This window comes from Triturus cristatus, chromosome 3_2, assembly GCF_964204655.1.
Source record: "Triturus cristatus chromosome 3_2, aTriCri1.1, whole genome shotgun sequence".
NCBI lineage: Eukaryota > Metazoa > Chordata > Amphibia > Caudata > Salamandridae > Triturus > Triturus cristatus.
The window spans coordinates 28,094,063-28,111,474 of record NC_140584.1 but is presented as its reverse complement, the minus strand read 5'-3'; the positions used below and the strand labels follow the sequence as shown (position 1 = coordinate 28,111,474).

At 43.3% G+C, this 17,412-nt stretch overlaps 1 protein-coding gene across 3 annotated transcripts in view; it reads right to left on the bottom strand.

Moving 5' to 3' along the window:
- The window catches only part of TMEM45B (transmembrane protein 45B), a 333,246-nt gene that overhangs the window by 215,805 nt on the left and 100,029 nt on the right, over window positions 1–17,412 (bottom strand). The gene's annotated exons all lie outside the window — the stretch shown is intronic.

The following is a 17,412-nucleotide window of genomic DNA, read 5'->3' as shown; positions in this document are numbered from 1 at the left end:
CACCTGCTCATAGAAGGATGGCAGAAGCTCAGATGCGCTTTAGCCAGTTCCTGAGGACCACTGAACAGGATCATGCCACTTTACAACAAACTATTAAAAATCAAGAAAGTCAACTGCAACAAATCTCTGAGAACTAAGCCCAGCTGATGACTACCTTGTCTTAAAGTATGGATCGGGTTCCCAAGGAACCCGCAGTTGCTCTTCAAAATTTACCTTGGAGAAGGTCCTGCAGCATTCTTCATACATTTTGAATGTGTCACCCACAGCAGTAATTGGCCCCCTGATCGCTTAGTTCTTTACTTAGCTCTTCTGTTCGTTGGAGAAACCCAAGCCAACTATCAATCTGTTAACACTGCTGGAGCCTCAAGGCCCACTGAAACTAGAGTGTTTGCTTTTGCTTGGTGGGAGCTGTCAGAGCTCCCACCAACCAAAAAAACAGCTGTGTCCCGGGGGTGGGCACCACAGGACATTGCAGGAGTGGTCCAGGGCCATGTATGGCTCCAGGAGGGGGGCCACATGGCCCTTATCCTTTCTTGTGTACTGGCCACTCAGGGAGGTGGTGGTCCCCGGGGCAGAGAATGGTCTGGGAGAGGGGCTGCATGGCCCCTCTACCATTCTTGAAAACATATTTGACCCTGGGGAGGTGGTGGTTCCTAAGGCCCTTGGAAGTCTCCAGGTCAGCCCAATGTGACATTTAGCCCTGAGGAGGTGGTAGTCCCCAGAGCTTGGGGAGGGCAAGCCCTTCTCAACAGTGTTAGCTTGCTCCTGGGAGGTGATGGTCCCCATGGCTAATAGAGACTGAGGAGGGGGGCCCGGTCACCATCCCTTTCTTATTTAAACAAAGCCCCGGGAAGGTGGTGGTCCCCAGTGCTCTAAAAGCCTTGGGGGGGCAGCCCCATGCATCCCCTCTTTTTTTAATGAATACCCCTGTGAACTGGCCCACCTGGGGGCTTCATGACAAACAAGTCCAGGAATATATGCTTTTTGTTTGCTGCAGATTCGCTGCTCTGTCGCGTTCCCGTGACACTTTTTTGGGTCACTGGGGGCTCGCAGGACAACAGTTAGGGGGCCGGGGTATTCCTACCCTGCCCTCTTTTCTTTTTCTTACACGTTTTTGGTAGGACTCGGCTGAAGCTGTGTCCCAAGATGGCTGCCAATGCTGCCTAGTTGAAGAGTTGGCAGCCAATCAGATTTAAGCAAACTGTTGGATCCTCGGAAGTTCCACCTCCTCAAATATAAAATGTGTTTTTTTATATCTCAAAACCAACTGAGTAGAATTACACCAAATAACAGCAAGGGCTCTTTCTGGACCAAGAGCTACCTTTCTGCCAAATTTGGTGTAATGCCGTCCAGAGGTTCGGGCTGTAGTTGAGACTAAAATCTCTATGAGAATTAACTTTGAAAACACATTTGTTTTACCCCTCCACCCCCTTTTTCTCGGTTCTCACGTGACCGAGCACCACAAAGCTTTCCATGCATAACAAAAATCACCGGGCACTTTTTTGGGAACATTTTGTGAAGATTCGTCAATCAAATCCAAAGATGTAGGCAAGTCAAAAAACACTTTGCCACTAAAATATGGTCCTAACTAGAACTACCTACTGGCGATATATATATATATAAATATACACATACATATATACACACACACATGTATATATCACACTTATGTATATATCATTAGGAAAATTAAAAGATCTTGGCTAAGGCCAAACCTAACAAGCATCGGCAAAGCCAATAATGTTCCTTAAGAATGCACTTTCAAGCAGTGCTGCCACTGCAGAAACATGTAATAAATTATCTAGCTATCTAAGACACTTTAATGGCATTGTAATGGCATTTATGTGCCCCTAAAAGGTCATACAGCTGGATACATAAACAAAATGATAACAGCTGGAGGGCAAGCACTTTTTTTGTCGAAGCACACAACAACTTCTGCTCAACCAAAACATGTACTCCTGGCTCCCAACATGTGGGTGGATTTAAAGACCCTCTCCTGGTGATACTCACATAATTGTCTGGTGACAGCTGGTCTGTCAAGCCAGACAATATAAAGGGGCCACAACAACAACAGTTGGGAAGCAACGTTAGTCACAAAAAGAAACCAAGAAAAACAATCACGTGCAACACCATTCACAGATCACTCAAATTTACTAAGGCAATCAATAAACATCGAGGGATGAATAATACAAGTGTGTCAGAAATTGCTCTTACTGTTCAAGAGAGGGACAGATCTGAAAGACTATTTGATGCACTCAAGGCTTAAGACACAGTACACCACACTAGGAAATCTATGGACGCTTCCTACAGTAACAGGCCACTGCTCCTGGTAAAGCTGTAGAGTGTATAGATTTACAAGTACTACTAATGGAAGTGACCTCAAAGCAAACACACCATGAGATCCACATAGACATGCAAAGTCCAATCATAGCAACGTCATTTATCCAATTTCTTGACAAGATGATCTCCACTATGGTGGAATGACCTCAAGTAAAATCAACTCAGATTAAGTGAATATGGAAGTAATATACATTGCAAGCATTTCTCCATCCAGATGACAAAACATTGCTTTGAAAAGGCCCACAGTGAGGATGACATCACATGGGTCAGCTTGGAAAAGCTCAATATTCCGACAAATTCCAGGGAAGGCGCAAACATACTTTTTATTGAGGAATAACAAGGAGTTTTTAAACTCCTGGACACAAGTAATGAGTTTCAGTGATGATGTACCCTGAAGTTCACTTAGGACATAACAAATTCATAAAAATAATTTCAAATTGATACATTGAACAAAGCGTTTTACCCATCCTTCTGCCAGAGATGAACCACCAGTAAAATGGCATTTCAATTGAGGGACTGGCTTGACCTAATTAAATTATGGATAAACTGATGCACAGTATCCTCATTGTAAATCGTGATTCCAAATAATGTATGTAGCATTCCTTCCCTCTGATGTTTAGTCAGTACATATTCACGTACACGATGAGTGTAGTCTGTTCCAAATAATATAAATATGCCAATTTCCACTCCTCCTTATACTTGACGAGTGAGATATTTTCTTTCATCTAAACCTGCTTGGTGAAGCAAGAAGCTAGCTTTCGATTTATGAAATTATATATATGCATTTCTCTTTTTACATATTGATTGGATACCACACACCTCAGGTAGTCATTACCTAGTTTAGTAGTTGGGAACCTGGTCCTGGCAAAAGTCTTAGAACTTGGTTTGCCTCCTGAGGCTGTAACATGTTGACCCCCTTGAGATTTTTAATCCAACCATCAGAAAGGCCTAAACTAAATTTCATTGCTTATCCAAATTGTCATTTTAACACTAATGTTGGTCCTTTGGCTCAACCAAAAGTAGGCAGACAGAAGGAAAGTGTATAGAAACAATGGACAATATTGGGTACTTATGAACTCCAACGAAGACATGACTGGAACTAAGCGAGTATCCTTAAGGAGCTCCCTCTGTCCATTATAATGCATGTAAACAGGGCAAGGTGTAGGCCTAGGGATAAAGCCTGCTACCTTATACTTAGTTTGCAATGGTGGCACTTATTTCTGCCTACTGGGTATCTTCAGGTCATCCAATGGGTGACTGTCAACATAATAAACAAGCATTTACAATGCAATGGTCTCGGCATTGTTAAAGTTAGAGCTGTTGGCATTGCTCATGACATTATTCTTGTTTTTGTTTTTAAAACATTTAAAGAAACGGCATTGCCCTTTAAATGTGGCATTTGAGTTGGGCACGCCTAGAACTGAAAACGAGACTTCCCCCACTTCTTGCAGCTTGCTGCTCTGAACACAAAGCAAGCAAAGTGCAGGCATAGCCAGACGTCTAGGAGTCAACAAATTGCACAGGAACAAAGTCAGCACGTTACACTATGGCAGGCACAAAACCAGCGCACTGAAAGCAACCAGATACACTATCCAGCTAGATTCCATCTTTTCAAGCAACAAAGAGAAAATGTAGGATGGTGGAAAAAAGGAGCATGATGTGGAATCACAACTAAACAATCTTGCTCAATGGCAACACCAACAGTCAATCGGCTACAACTTGCAAGCTCCTAGTGGGAAAAATTGGGCGCCTGCACTTACACCTATTAATTTTTAACAAATTAAACACTGTTGACAGCCCCTCCGATCGTTGTTGCTTGGTAAGAAAAGGAAGTTGACAGTCTTAGCGTTATTGTTCTCTCTGTATGCAGAAGCAGATGTAGACGTTTATTCCAGTGTCACTATCTGCGTGTCTGACAAAATAGGTTTTATGATCACTGCTCGATGGCTCCCAGAACTGGAGGGGAAACCTCGGATTCACTGATACATGCCAATGACATTAAAATACCTCATCTATCTCGGAGTCATTTATAATCAGGTGTCAAGGAGAAGACACAGGTGACAGCACCGTGTCAATGCACACAAAACAGCTAAAAGCTGAGGCATGCGTCAGCTGTAGGTGGTGATGGGTAAGGTGGAACACAAATAACTCAAAGATTACTGCTCTTTGGGGTGGTAGTCAGTGATAGGTGACAGCCCAGGATCGACACTCAACAGTATCTCTCGGAGGCCGATAACAATCCCACAGAGTTGTGGTGGGGCATTGAAAGGGTTCCCCCTCCCAAGCGGACTCACCATGCTGGCGGGCTACACAGGCGTTGCTGTAAGTAGCTCCTAAAACTGTTGAAACAAGCACTAGGCAGCAGCACGCTTTGGAAGATGATAGGAAGTAGGAGGAGCATAGAAAAGTATCACGACAATGGAAATAAAAAGAGGACTAAGTAACGATTCCGAAACGTACTGAGCTAAATAGAAACAGAAGAAGGTGTTATAAATATAGTGGCCATGTTTGAAATCTGCAGAGGTTTAGACCCTGTCTAACTGTATGTGAGAGAGGGAGGATTTGCGCTGTTAAAGCGAGCCCCTCTCTTTTTCTACATTCGCTTTGGAAAAAATTATCAATTTCAGCAACTTTCCAAACATGAGGAAGGCGATAATTATTCAATACGTATCATATGTAAAAATTACTACTGTCCTCTGAAATGCCATAGTGTTTAAATATAATAGACTTCCAGAACTTAATAGTTTTTGTACCCTCTTGCGGTCTTCTTAACTCTTCCCTCCGCTCTGATTTAGCCTCGTACTCTGTAAACTGCGGCCACACGTATTATTAGGGTGTATGTACCCACACGGTAATTTAATTAGTGGAAACGTACTATGAATAGAAATAAACACACAAACGCCTTTCCCCCTTGTTTAATGTAGTAATTTAGGCGTCTTTTGAAGTAACGGGGCATAGATAATTCGCATGTGTGCGGTTGAAAAGGGTGGGCTCGTATAAATCACTGGTTGGTTGCATCAGGCGACCCGATACCATCCGGTTGGTTTTGTACATACTCTTCCTTCGAATCGCTTATTTTATGTGGCCGTAGGTTATTTTGTGGTCGTTTTCCAAATAATTTTCCTAATTAAAAGCATTGTTTGGTGTAGAAGAGACATGACATGCTAGAGGTCTCAATCGTGATGTAATATGGTGGCACGTTACTTTTTCGCATCAGTACATCGTCTTTCTGCTTGAAAACTGCGTGTTTTCTCTGCGATTTCAGGATAGACCCGAGACCATCTTTTCATGAAAGCACCACCCAGTCTCCCGTCCATTTTCCTATGCTCTGTACGGCGAAACATATAATTTAAAGCTTCCTGCATTAAGTTGGAGTCGTGCATTCAGACGCCACCGTGGTGCGACCTGTTAACCAGTAGTGTTTGATGTATGGCCTAGTCTATTTATAAGCATTCCCAAGGAAACAGTGGCGCAGGGCGTGTGTGATCTTGGGCGAGTCACCCAGTTTTGTAATGAGAGAACGGCATTCAAATCACTGGACCCGATTCCCATGATAATTGTGTGGGGTCTGGCTCGCCCTCTAGCGACAGTGGATGTTTTGCAGCTTCTGCACTTGGTGATGGGCTAACATGTGGCTGCTGCCTTGATATACTGTGACCTCGGATGCCTCCCTCGGAATTTCCGTGCTGCGGATATGCAACGCTTGGCCTTGTATTCTTATTTTTGCAACAGCCGATGGTGGTTAAGTGTTCTTACTGTCTCGTCTTCCTAGCCCCAAAGCAGGAAAGATGCTAGCATAATTACGGAGTCGGGGAAACCGTGCGGCGTAAAGTGACATGCCTTCTTTTTATGGAAACGAGACCAAAGGGGTCTGTCTGCCTGCAAGGGCTAGTGTGCCGCCGCCCAATATCGCCTCGCCCTATATGGAAAGTAGTGGGTCGTAAGCTCGTGAAGTATCTGTTTGCACCGCGATCTGCAGCTGGATTACTCTCTTCGCAGTGTTTTAACCATCCTGGAGTTTTGTTTACTGGCTACACAATTATATGGATTTACGTGTTGAGCTGTACAGTTAATCGCCGATTTTCGTCGGGTTTTCACACGCAGCGAACTAACACAAGTCCGCGGCGTTTAAGCGTTGGTTTTCTATTAAGCCTCTCGGCATATAGATATTGTCAGTTTTTCGAGCAAGTGGTAAAAGGTACGGAGGATAACTTAATCCACGTGGTTGCAATAGAATAGCAAAAACTACACCCGTTTACCCCCGACAACCCAAACAAGGCAGAGCAAAAGGCAAGCACACCACTGCCTTTCTCCGAGGCAGAGCAGAAATGCCTCGGAGAAACGCAGTGGCGGTTTCGAATTCGGGGGCGTGTTTTCCTTTACTCTCCTCTTGCCATTGGCTGGAGGAGATAATTAGACTTCTTGAAAAAAAAGAGCCCCCGAATCCGAAAAGGACGGGGCCTAATCGGAATGACGGACCTCTTCTCCAATGGCTGGCCAGCATTCAAGAGGCCAGCCAATGGAGAACAGGGGAGAAGAGGGGCGGGTTCAAGCCCCTCTTCTCCAAGTCATTAAATCTCTGATCGAGACTGCGTAAGCGCAGCCTTCGAGCCGAGACCTAAAAATGAAGACCGGCGTCTCTTGTGCTTATCTTCCCCTTTTTTGACCGGCTCAAGCATAGATATTGTGTAATTGATTCCAGCTGGTAGGGCTTCACGATCGACTGGGATTTTAAGCTTGTAAGAAAGTTAGCCGCCATAGAGAGAGAGTAAAGGTTAAAAGATAGGTGAAAGGCAGGTGATGCACAAAAGAAAGAAAAAGCATAATAGAGAAGCAAGTCCTGAAAGAGTGAAAGCAATGGAGGTGTAAGGAATAATAAAAAAAAAAGGTCTGATGGAAGGTGGTAAGAAATAACAAGGAGTGTCCCAAGAAAAGAGTGAGGAACAGATAAAGGAGGAAAGAAAGAGAATTTAAGAAATGAACATTAAAAGAAGGTATGAATGTATGAGGGAAAACTGTAAGACAGGAGAGAAAGGTGGTAAAGACATAAGAACGAAGGAGCAGTTATGAAGGAGTAGGAAGGGGAAATGGAAGAAGGAAAGCAGAATGCCTCAAAATAATAAAATAAGGAAAGGAGGTAAGGAAGATCGATAACAAGACTTTGGTGTTTTTATAGTTCTATTATCTGAAGCCTTCACACAGAAGAATTTATGTTCAATTATTATCAACTAATCGAAATTGTTATTGATTTTACCAACCTCCAAAGGATTAACGTTAATGTCGACCTTGCTAAGATCAGGCACTGTCTGTTGAGCAAGGGCACAGCTAGCTATGCTAACTTACTGGCACGGTCCAGAGAAATCTAGAACCTTCCCACTTGCTCCAGCGTTTATTTATCAATTTAGAGGTTTTGTAAATCGCTTCATGCTGCCGTTCGGTTGCTTCGGAGCATTTCGTTGCACAGGCGAATTTCCAGTTCAGAAGACCTATGTCCTGGTCTAGCTGCTCTCTGCACGGTCCAAATTTAGGCCCTTTGTCGTCCTGGTTACGTAAGACCTGAGTCACAGGCCCTTTCTGCCTCTGGATGTTAGTCACCAGTGTACAAAAACTCAATTTCTACTTGGAGCTCCACAGATTCAAGATTTCTGATCAAATATGCACAGGGAATGTTTGTGCCAGGACACTTCGCTCTCTTGAAGGTTTGCAGACTACCAGAAGTTTGAAGCCTGAGTGAGACTGTATGTGTTCCCCGCTAATATCAATGCTGTAGATTTGGTCTGAGGTGGAAAGTTGTGCCTCCAAACCATCCTCGACTCTCCTGAGGGGTTAAATCTAATCGTGAAGTCATCCATCCTGGGAGCAGGCTGCCAACTGTGTCTAACTCGCACAGATATTCCTATCACAAGATCAACACTTAACATTGCAAAAGGGCTGTGGCGCCTTCGCCACACAAGACGTCTCCCAGGGTCGTCACACCCAAAGCAGGGAGAGTTAGCACTCTGCTCTCGGTGAATCATTCTGCAATGAGGCCGGTACATCAGGCCTAACCAGCTTGAGGAAGCAAGGCAAACTAAATAGGAGCTCTGAAGTGGACACGTGGGAGGAACGTAACCTATTCAGTCGTATTTTTACTTTTAATACTGGCACTTTGGTTTCTGTTATAAATGCTAGCCTACAAAAACCACAATGTAGAGGAAAAGGAGTTGGTAAATACTTGCACACCGATATAAAAATCATTTTTTAATGCGTAGATTAAGCAAGATGCTATAGATTATACAAAATGCCTATTATCAAAGTATTCATCCAAAACAAAGAACGAAGTCATCACGAGGCAAGGTGGGTGCAGGCATGCCACCCCCATGTGGTGGGTGTCTCTGGGCAGGGCACTACCCAGCTGGCGGGCTCGGGGCGACGGCAGACTACGTTTTGCACTAATTGGATTTTAGGAGTACACAGGGCCTGTGACAGGAATGGGCAGTTTGTCAAGTAACCTGACTCTTTTGAGCAGCTTACCATTAAAATGTTGCACACCCTGCTGAACCAGTCAGCGCCGTGCGCAGTGTGGTCCTCGAGAATGACACTTGCTTCGTTAGGCTCCTGCCACAGCATGCGACAGTCTCAGCTTTGGAGAAAGCTGCGCAATGAAACAGGTAACCTAGGCTGATTTGAAGATTAGTTTGACATTCGCTCAGCCACGTGGGCGCCGTGCTGTCTCCGGGTATTGTGTTACCAAACCTGCGCCATTTTAACCCTTTCTTCTTTCCTTTTTTATGCATTTACTTTTGTTGGACACGTCGATGATACCGAAGGGTAAAACATTCAAAATAAGATAAGTAACACTATGTCAGTCTATTTGTTTAGCACATTAACAAGCAGCTTAAATCTTACAGAAAACTATTAAATGGGTTAGGCTCTCTACCAATCTTATTTAGGTGATGCAAAAATACGAAAACATCCCTGAAACCAAATAAAATAGATTAATCATTCTAAACAGAAGAAGGTTATCTTGAGGAGGACATACATAAAGTATATGCTTGTTATTCATAAATGAAATTTTCATAACACATGTCTAGCAATTGTGACCACCACATGGTCATTTCTGGGGTTACCTGTTTAACCATAAACGAACAATACAAATTCTTTCCAAGTGGATTTTGATGGCATGTGCTCAGAAATTCTCAATTTGATTAATTTCGGGTTTGGGACTAAAGTAATTCTAAGCAACTGGTTAATTTCCCAATAAACTTGACCCCTATAAAAATGAATTCGACTACAGGTGCCAAACATATGAATGGTGTAAGCATTAATAGCACCACATAGGCTACAGCCCCAGGAGAAAGGTCTCTTAGGAGAATAATGTACATCTTGGATCACCTTGCAAGGGTTTGCTTTGGTCATAAATATTAAAGACCATGTGGCTATAATAGATGGATTACGGATGTTTTTTCAGTGATTTATCCATCTGTCCTATTAACCCATGTATGTGCTACAATTTAGACAATATCAGTTTGATCCTTCATCAGCTTTTGGTAAACACGACCAATTGGTCTTTAATATTTGCTATGGAATAATTCTGTAAATGAAATAGATGCAACATTCAGCTGATGAGAAGTGTGAGACCCCAAAATATTAGCCATTAGAGTACATTTATATATTGCAGTCTAAGTATAAATTTCTATTTTAAAACTTCAAAAGTAGATGTCTATCTACCTTCAAATAATTGACCCACATTGAACAATCCACTCTTGAACCATTATAGCTGTAAAGGATCGTGAGAAAAGAAAGAAAAGTGTGGTTGTCCCAAAATGAAGTATGCCAGGAGAGTTTAGGAATCAAAAAGTGATTGTCAAAGCACTTCCAGACAGAGAAGTAGATGGATAAAGTCTTGAAGGGAGTACACCTGAAGTACGAAGAATCATAAAATTCAGATCTAGCGATTACATTAGCATATAATGTCTGCAGCCACCCCTCATCAATAATGCCTAAGACCTGTGAGTCTACAAGCACATGCTGCCGAATAAGAATAATATTTAAGGTTAGGAAACACCCTGCCACATGCTTTAATATTACCAGATACATTCATTCCACTGCCTATCCACACACGTAATAAGGTAGCAGTTAAATATAAATGAATAGCTCAGAATAAGTCTAGGAATCGGGGTACAATTATCATTGTAATGATGTTACAGGGGCCCAAAAGACCTAATGGTAATTTATTCCATTTTTTAAAAATCCTAACGGATTTGTTGATAAGCTTATTGTAGTTGAGGGGTACCATTTCTTTAACGTTGGGGAGGATTGAATCCCAGAAAATGGTTGAAGCTATGTACCACTTAGCAGGGGAATTATTATGTTGGTCTGCAATATGTAGGTCTTGCTCATATACATAATTGGAAATATGTAGGTTTTGCTCATATACATAATTGGAAAGTTTATAAAAATGTTCAGCTTCAATGATCACTTCCAATCCAGATTAAGCTAACACCACTATGCTGTCAGCATGTACGGCAGCGCAGATCTCTACAGAGTTAAAAATTACAGAAAAAAATGCCTAAGACTCCAGGTAGATATTTCAAGAAAGACTGCAGATAGAGGGAAAGTAATACTGGACATCCCTGCATGTAGTACGCGGCGTGGAGATTTCTTCTGCAAAGATCCACTACAGCAAAGATAAGCTGAGCTGCCTGTGTACAGTAGGGGAATTCTAATGAGGAAAATATCACAGCCCATGCTATTTAGAGTCGTCCATCAGGCTGACCAGGAGACCCTTCTGAAAGCTTTTATCTTCACCTAATAGGATCTTTTTGGCTTTCTCATCAAAAGCTCTTCAACATTAAAAGCTGCTGTTGCTAAATTTGTATAAAATGTGGTTTCGTAACCCTATAAATCCCCACTTGTGGGCTAGGCCTTTGTCAAAATCTGCCCCCCCCCACCACCCACACCTTTGGGAGTCTTCAAGGTGATCTGATCCTGGTATCTAGGAGATCTCAGCTCTATCCTGTGCAGGCATTAAAACCCTAACTCCACCAGACCATTTTCCCTGCAGATCACACCCTTCCGCTGCCAGAAAAACACAATCCCTCTTTTGAGGTAGATAAAGAACCTGCGCTTCTCCATCTGCCCCAAATTACTGCCACGCTCCAAAGTCTCCCACGACCTGTCTTTTCCACGGCAACAAGCAGAAACAGCCCCAGGTTTGGCCCTGCCCTGTCAGGAACAGTCTAATGTGTACACAATCCTAATCTGTCAACAGTCCCTTGGTTACTTTTATGGTCGCAGTAAATAAAGAGCCGCGATTCTTGTCGTCCTCGGGCGACGTGATTACACTGAAAGAATGCAGCCTCAACTGAGCACCCTGAGCACAGTACACAAACCAATTTTTTCATTGGAAGTCCGTGACTAGGAACAATTTTCAGCCCCCGAGAAGCATAACCTAAAGCTTACATCCTTTCCTTTTTACAAGTTTAAGAGCGCTTTGTAAGAAACCTGGACGCTTAGTTTGGAAGAGCATCGCTCTTCTGTTGACGCGAAAAATATAGGTCTGAGTGACTCGGTCACGCACAGAAAAGATGTGTCTTGATGAAATTTAGAGAACAAAGTTCTTTCTGATTGACAAGGTGGTTCAGTGACACAGAGATTTGTTAGTAATTGTGAAGCGAACAAATGTTTCTCTGTGACTATGAACAGAGCAAAGGTATTCCAGTCATCTGGAAAAACAAAGGCCTCAGAGTAATTAGAGAGAGGTAGAACAAAGGTCTCAGAGTGACTGGAGCGAGGTAGGACAAAGGTCTCTGAGTAACTAGAGAGAGGTAGGACAAAGGTGATAGCATGTGGTCCATCCGCTAGACTGCCGACTTTGGTGCTGGAAACCAGGGTTCAAGCCTCGGGGTCGCGTCCACATCCTGTGATTCTGGGCAAATCACTTAATCTCCCCGTGCCTGAATGTGTAATGTAAATACGGTGCTCATGTAAAGCGCTCCAAAACCTTCGGGTCGAGTTCGCGCTATATAAATATGAAAAAAAAAGGTCTCAGAGTGACTAAAGAGAGGTGGACAAAGGTCTCAGAGTGACTAGAGCAAGGTAGGACAAAGGTCTCCGACTGACTAGAGAGGTGGACAAAGGTCTCCGACTGACTAGAGAGAGGTGGACAAAGGTCTCTGAGTGACTAGAGAGAGGTAGGACAAAGGTCTCAGAAAGATTTGAAAGAGGTAGGACAAATATCTCTGACTGACTAGAGCAAGGTAGGACAAAGGTCTCAGAGTGACTAGAGAGAGGTAGGACAAAGGTCTCTGTCTGACTTGAGCGAGGTAGGACAAAGGTCTCAGACTGACTAGAGCGACGTAGGACAAAGGTCTCCGACTGAGGTCTCAGAGTGACTAAAGAGAGGTAGACAAAGGTCTCAGACTGACTAGAGAGATGGTAGGACAAAGGTCTCCGACTGACTAGAGCGAGGTAGGACAAAGGTCTCAAAGTGACTAGAGAGGGGTAGGACAAAGGTCTCAGAGTGATTAAAGAGAGGTGGACAAATGTCTCAGAAAGATTACAGAGAGGTGGGACAGATATCTCCGACTGACTAGAGCAAGGTAGGACTTAGGTCTCAGAGTGACTAAAGAGAGGTAGGACAAAGGTCTCAGAGTGACTAGAGAGAGGTAGGACAAAGGTCTCCGACTGACTAGGGGGAGGTAGGACAAAGGTCTCAGAGTGACTAGAGAGGGGTAGGACAAAGGTCTCCGACTAACTAGAGTGAGGTCGGAGAAAAGTCTCAGAGTGATTAGAGAGGGGTAGGACAAAGGTCTCAGAGTGACTAGAGAGAGGTAGGACAAAGGTCTCAGGGACTATGAGAACAAAAGTCTAAGAGAAACAGTAGAGAGAACATGTCTCTCAGTGACTCTAGGAAAAGAAACGCCATTCAGATACACTTGGGGCCGTGCGGGGATACTCAGAGTACGGCCCAGGGTCAACATGACCTTTAATTGCGCCCCCTGGTGACCAGCAGCTCTGGGCGGCTGTTCACTTGACAGCTCAAGAACATTCAGAAAGCTATGAAACAGGCACAAATGAAGGTTTTCTGGTTTCACATTTTGCAATTCTGCCACCAGAGGAGTATCTCTTTCCCTCTCACGTTTTACATTAAAAGTTAATGCTTTGACTTTAATTCTTGTACATGAGAACAGAGCGTTGGTGGCAGACAGAAGTCATGAGGCTTGGTTTGTTGTCCACACAATGCATCTGCTTTACGTCCTCCTACGGCCACCTATCATTACCCTGACTCACACCCTGCTGGCATAGGTCCGGCCCTCTGGAATGCCACAGACAGTACTTTGTGACCCCCTCAGGGAAATGTTTGCAGGTACCCATGCTTGGGGAAACAAAGATTTTCAGATACCCTGGGGAGAACATATTTCTCACTGACTTTCAGAGAACGTGCCTCACCATGTCTATGAAGAAAACAAAGGTCTCTCTGTGACTGGAGGCAAAAAAGCTCTCAGTGACTGTGGAGAAAACCACTTTTTTCAGTGACTCTGGGAAGAACAAAAGTCTGTGGGTGATTATGATGAGAGAACAAAGGCTTCAGTAACTGAGACAACAAAAGCCTTCTGATGATTGTGGAGAGAACAAAGGTTCAATCTGTGACTCTGGGGGAACATAAGTTTATTGGTGACACAGAGAGCAAAAGTCGTTCAATGTCACTGAAACAGCAAATGAGACAAAGTGTCTCTGGGAAACAGATGTTTCTCGGTTTCTCGGGGGTAGGGGTGGGGGGGGGGGGGGGGAGTATGGTTTGGATCGGTAATGGATGGGTTGCTCTTAAAATAATCCCTGCTTTCACTGAGTACCAGCCAGACCTGAAAGGTGGATGGCAGCAGAAGGAACACCTGTAGTAAATTGCAACCATCCGCCTAAAACATAACAAGGGGGGGGCTTAATGACCTGCAGCCTAAGAGGACCACGTATGCCGCTAACTAAACCTCTGCTCCGTCACGTCAAGCAGTTGTTAGCTGCTAGTCACACATGCATCCACTAATCGTTTTTTCTCTACAAATCTCTCTGTAAACGGTAATAAGGACTCTAGATATATTTGCAAACAACAAAAACAAACGTTGGCCAAGCCAATGGGCATGGTCTATAACTGAAAGTGCCTCTTTATTGAGAGGCAGATCTATTTGTGACATCGTGTGTGGGTAGGTGATGCAAGAAGTAGTCACCAAGTGGATACATTAACGCAAAGATAGGTGAACAAGTACATGGGTGATGAGCAATTGCATGAAAGCAGCATCCATACAGCCTCCATTAACTCATTAGTCCATTCACCAATTTTCTCTTCCACAATACTACACACAAATCTTCATTTTAGAAGCACTTTCACTTAGAAACCAGACTACTTGCCTTTAGCAACGCTTGTTATTGCTGTTCCTATTTCACCACAAGCAAATCTGCGTTCACTTACAAATGCTTCCGAAAGGAAACAGTATTCGGTCACTCTTAGTGAAAGTTGCTGGAATATTTTGAATTCAACATTACCCAACAAAAAATGTTGTGCATAAAAAAAACACAGGTGACTTGATAGAATAAAATGCTAGTTGAATTTACATGAAAGCTGTCACAATAGAGAATGCTGCTCACTTTATTCCTTCCGCTGCTCATCACATCCTGATAGCTCTCCTCGAAACATATAGGATAGTACATCAGAAATTACATAATTAACGTTAGTAAAAAATAGACACGACAAATGATACAGAAAACATTAAATCCTAGTATCAATAATTCACAGGTATTCAGTTTGTTTGTGATCCAGCGAATTATATCACAACAGATCCCTTTTCAGATTGTGACGAGAGAGCGCTCTGTCCCAGCCTTGTGACTAATTCTGGCGTTCTCCAGAATTATGCACTGGGCTAATTCCTGTGTATTATTGATATTAGGACCAGATTTGAAGTGATACTGGATTACCAGAAAATTATTGGGAGACCTGATGAAGTCAGAAGTGAATTTGCCATAATGACGAAACACGTGTTGGCTGTGTGGAGGTCAAGAGAGGTGGGTTTATGGATTTGAAGGGGTCTGTGGATCCTACTAAGAGCCTATAACAAAGGAATCCCGGATTATTGTTTTGACTTTATTGTTGATAATTCTGTATTTAATCGTGAGTGCTCGGGGGCAGTCGCGCACTTTGCTCATGCTTTAAAACCTCTCAGAGACATAGAACCTGATCCACAGTGCGTTTTTTACCCTATTAGTAAGCATGTCTTACTCCTGGAAGCTCATGAGTAAGGTAGTCTGGAGTAAGATTCAGTTTCTCAGACGGTGCTTTGTGAATCAGGCTTGAAGTGAAATTTAGCGACAGAAAACTAGAGAGCCAGGCAGAGACACCGAGGGAGGGAGAGAGCCAGAGAGATGGATGGATAAATGCATTGTTGGTTAAGGGGATGGATGATCAGACAGTCAAAGTATTAGACACAAAAGGCAAAAAGATTGAGAGACAAAAGAAGAATTAGAGGCAGAAAGAGTAAGATGCTTGGAAAGACCGACTGACAAGCAGAGAGAAGAAAACAATGTGCAAACAGAAAAAAAGGTGAAATGAAAGAAACGCTAACAGAGTAATAGATGGAAAGAAGCAGACCTATGATCCTTTTAAAAACACAAACGTTTTAGTTTTTATACAATAGTTTAATTGAACTGCACCCTAATACCTGTTGATGCTTCCCATTCCTGAACTAGCACTTAATGCTTCCTTCGCTGAACCCTAAAAATCCCCTATTACTTTATGCTAGCCTTTTCCTATTAACCCCATAGTACCCCGTTAATGTTATCCTACTGTGAACTGTAAAAGCCCCCCACCATGCCATAACGCTACCCTTCCCTGAACCAGAACACTTTCCTACCTCCTAACGCTACCCACCGTGAATCCTAAAAACCAGAACCACCCGTTAACACTACCCTTCCCTGAGCCTTAAAAATCCCTTGCTACCCCTTAGCGCTGCCCTTTCCTGAACCCTAAAAGCGTCTTACTACCCCTCAACACTGAATCCTAAACACCTCTTATTAGTCACCGACCCCCTTCCCTCACCTCACTGCTAATGCCCCTTTCTACTTTAGTGGGAGGATGTCTTCTTGCACCTGCATCCACTATATTTACTTTTGCCCTATAAGGCATGAGATATATATATTTATTTGATACCCGCAACGTTTTTTCTATTTTTTCAGCAGATTACATGTTTGATGCAACTTTTTTGCATTCTACTTCTTTCTCACAATATATTTTTACTACAAACCAGATAGACAGGTACACAGGTTGATGCACCGATATGCTCACATAGGCTATTCATAATATTCTCTAATATCGAACTCCTGTAAAAAAACCCAAATACGAATCTGATAGGCGAGCAGGGTTAGGCCGTTCTTGATTTTAAGAGTAGCTTCCTTTACAAAAAAACTGAGGGCAATGAAGTTTTGACACCCAACTGTTGGGTGCACAATCCTGTTATCAAAATATGGAAATGCATACAGAACATGGTAATGTTATGTCTGCTATTTATTAACGTTTTTTTCAGAGCACAGACTGAATACAAACTCCTTAAAGCGCTTTGCCTTCTTTGATCTAAGAGGTCTCCACAGGGTAACCCTTTATTCGACTCTTAGCTACTTAATTGCCTTCTACTTGCTGCTAAGGGACATGGGGAAAGGCAAGAAGTGGAAACTGGAGTCGGCTTAGAGACCTTATTACTTTCTGTTTCTGCATTTGCTTTCAAGGCACGTGAGTTCCAGGGTAAAAAGGGCAATGCCATGGTACTTAAAGGTAAGACTGTGGTAGTAGCTGCACCCCCTCAGTGGGGCCGCCTTGTTTCCATGGTCAGTGGAGCGTGTATGCCAGAACTTTGTGGTTTAATGTGCAGGAGCCTAGTGAGGGGCTGGGTGTCCTGGTCGCTGTTGGATGCCGGGCTTGCCAGAGTGACTTCTGTTCTTTGGGAGCTTTCAAATGGGAGCAGCTCCAGAGAAGGATCGCATGTGGAGAAACTCACTCTAGCCCATGTGGGACTGAGGCGGCCGCAGTAGCTCTGCTGTTGGAATCTG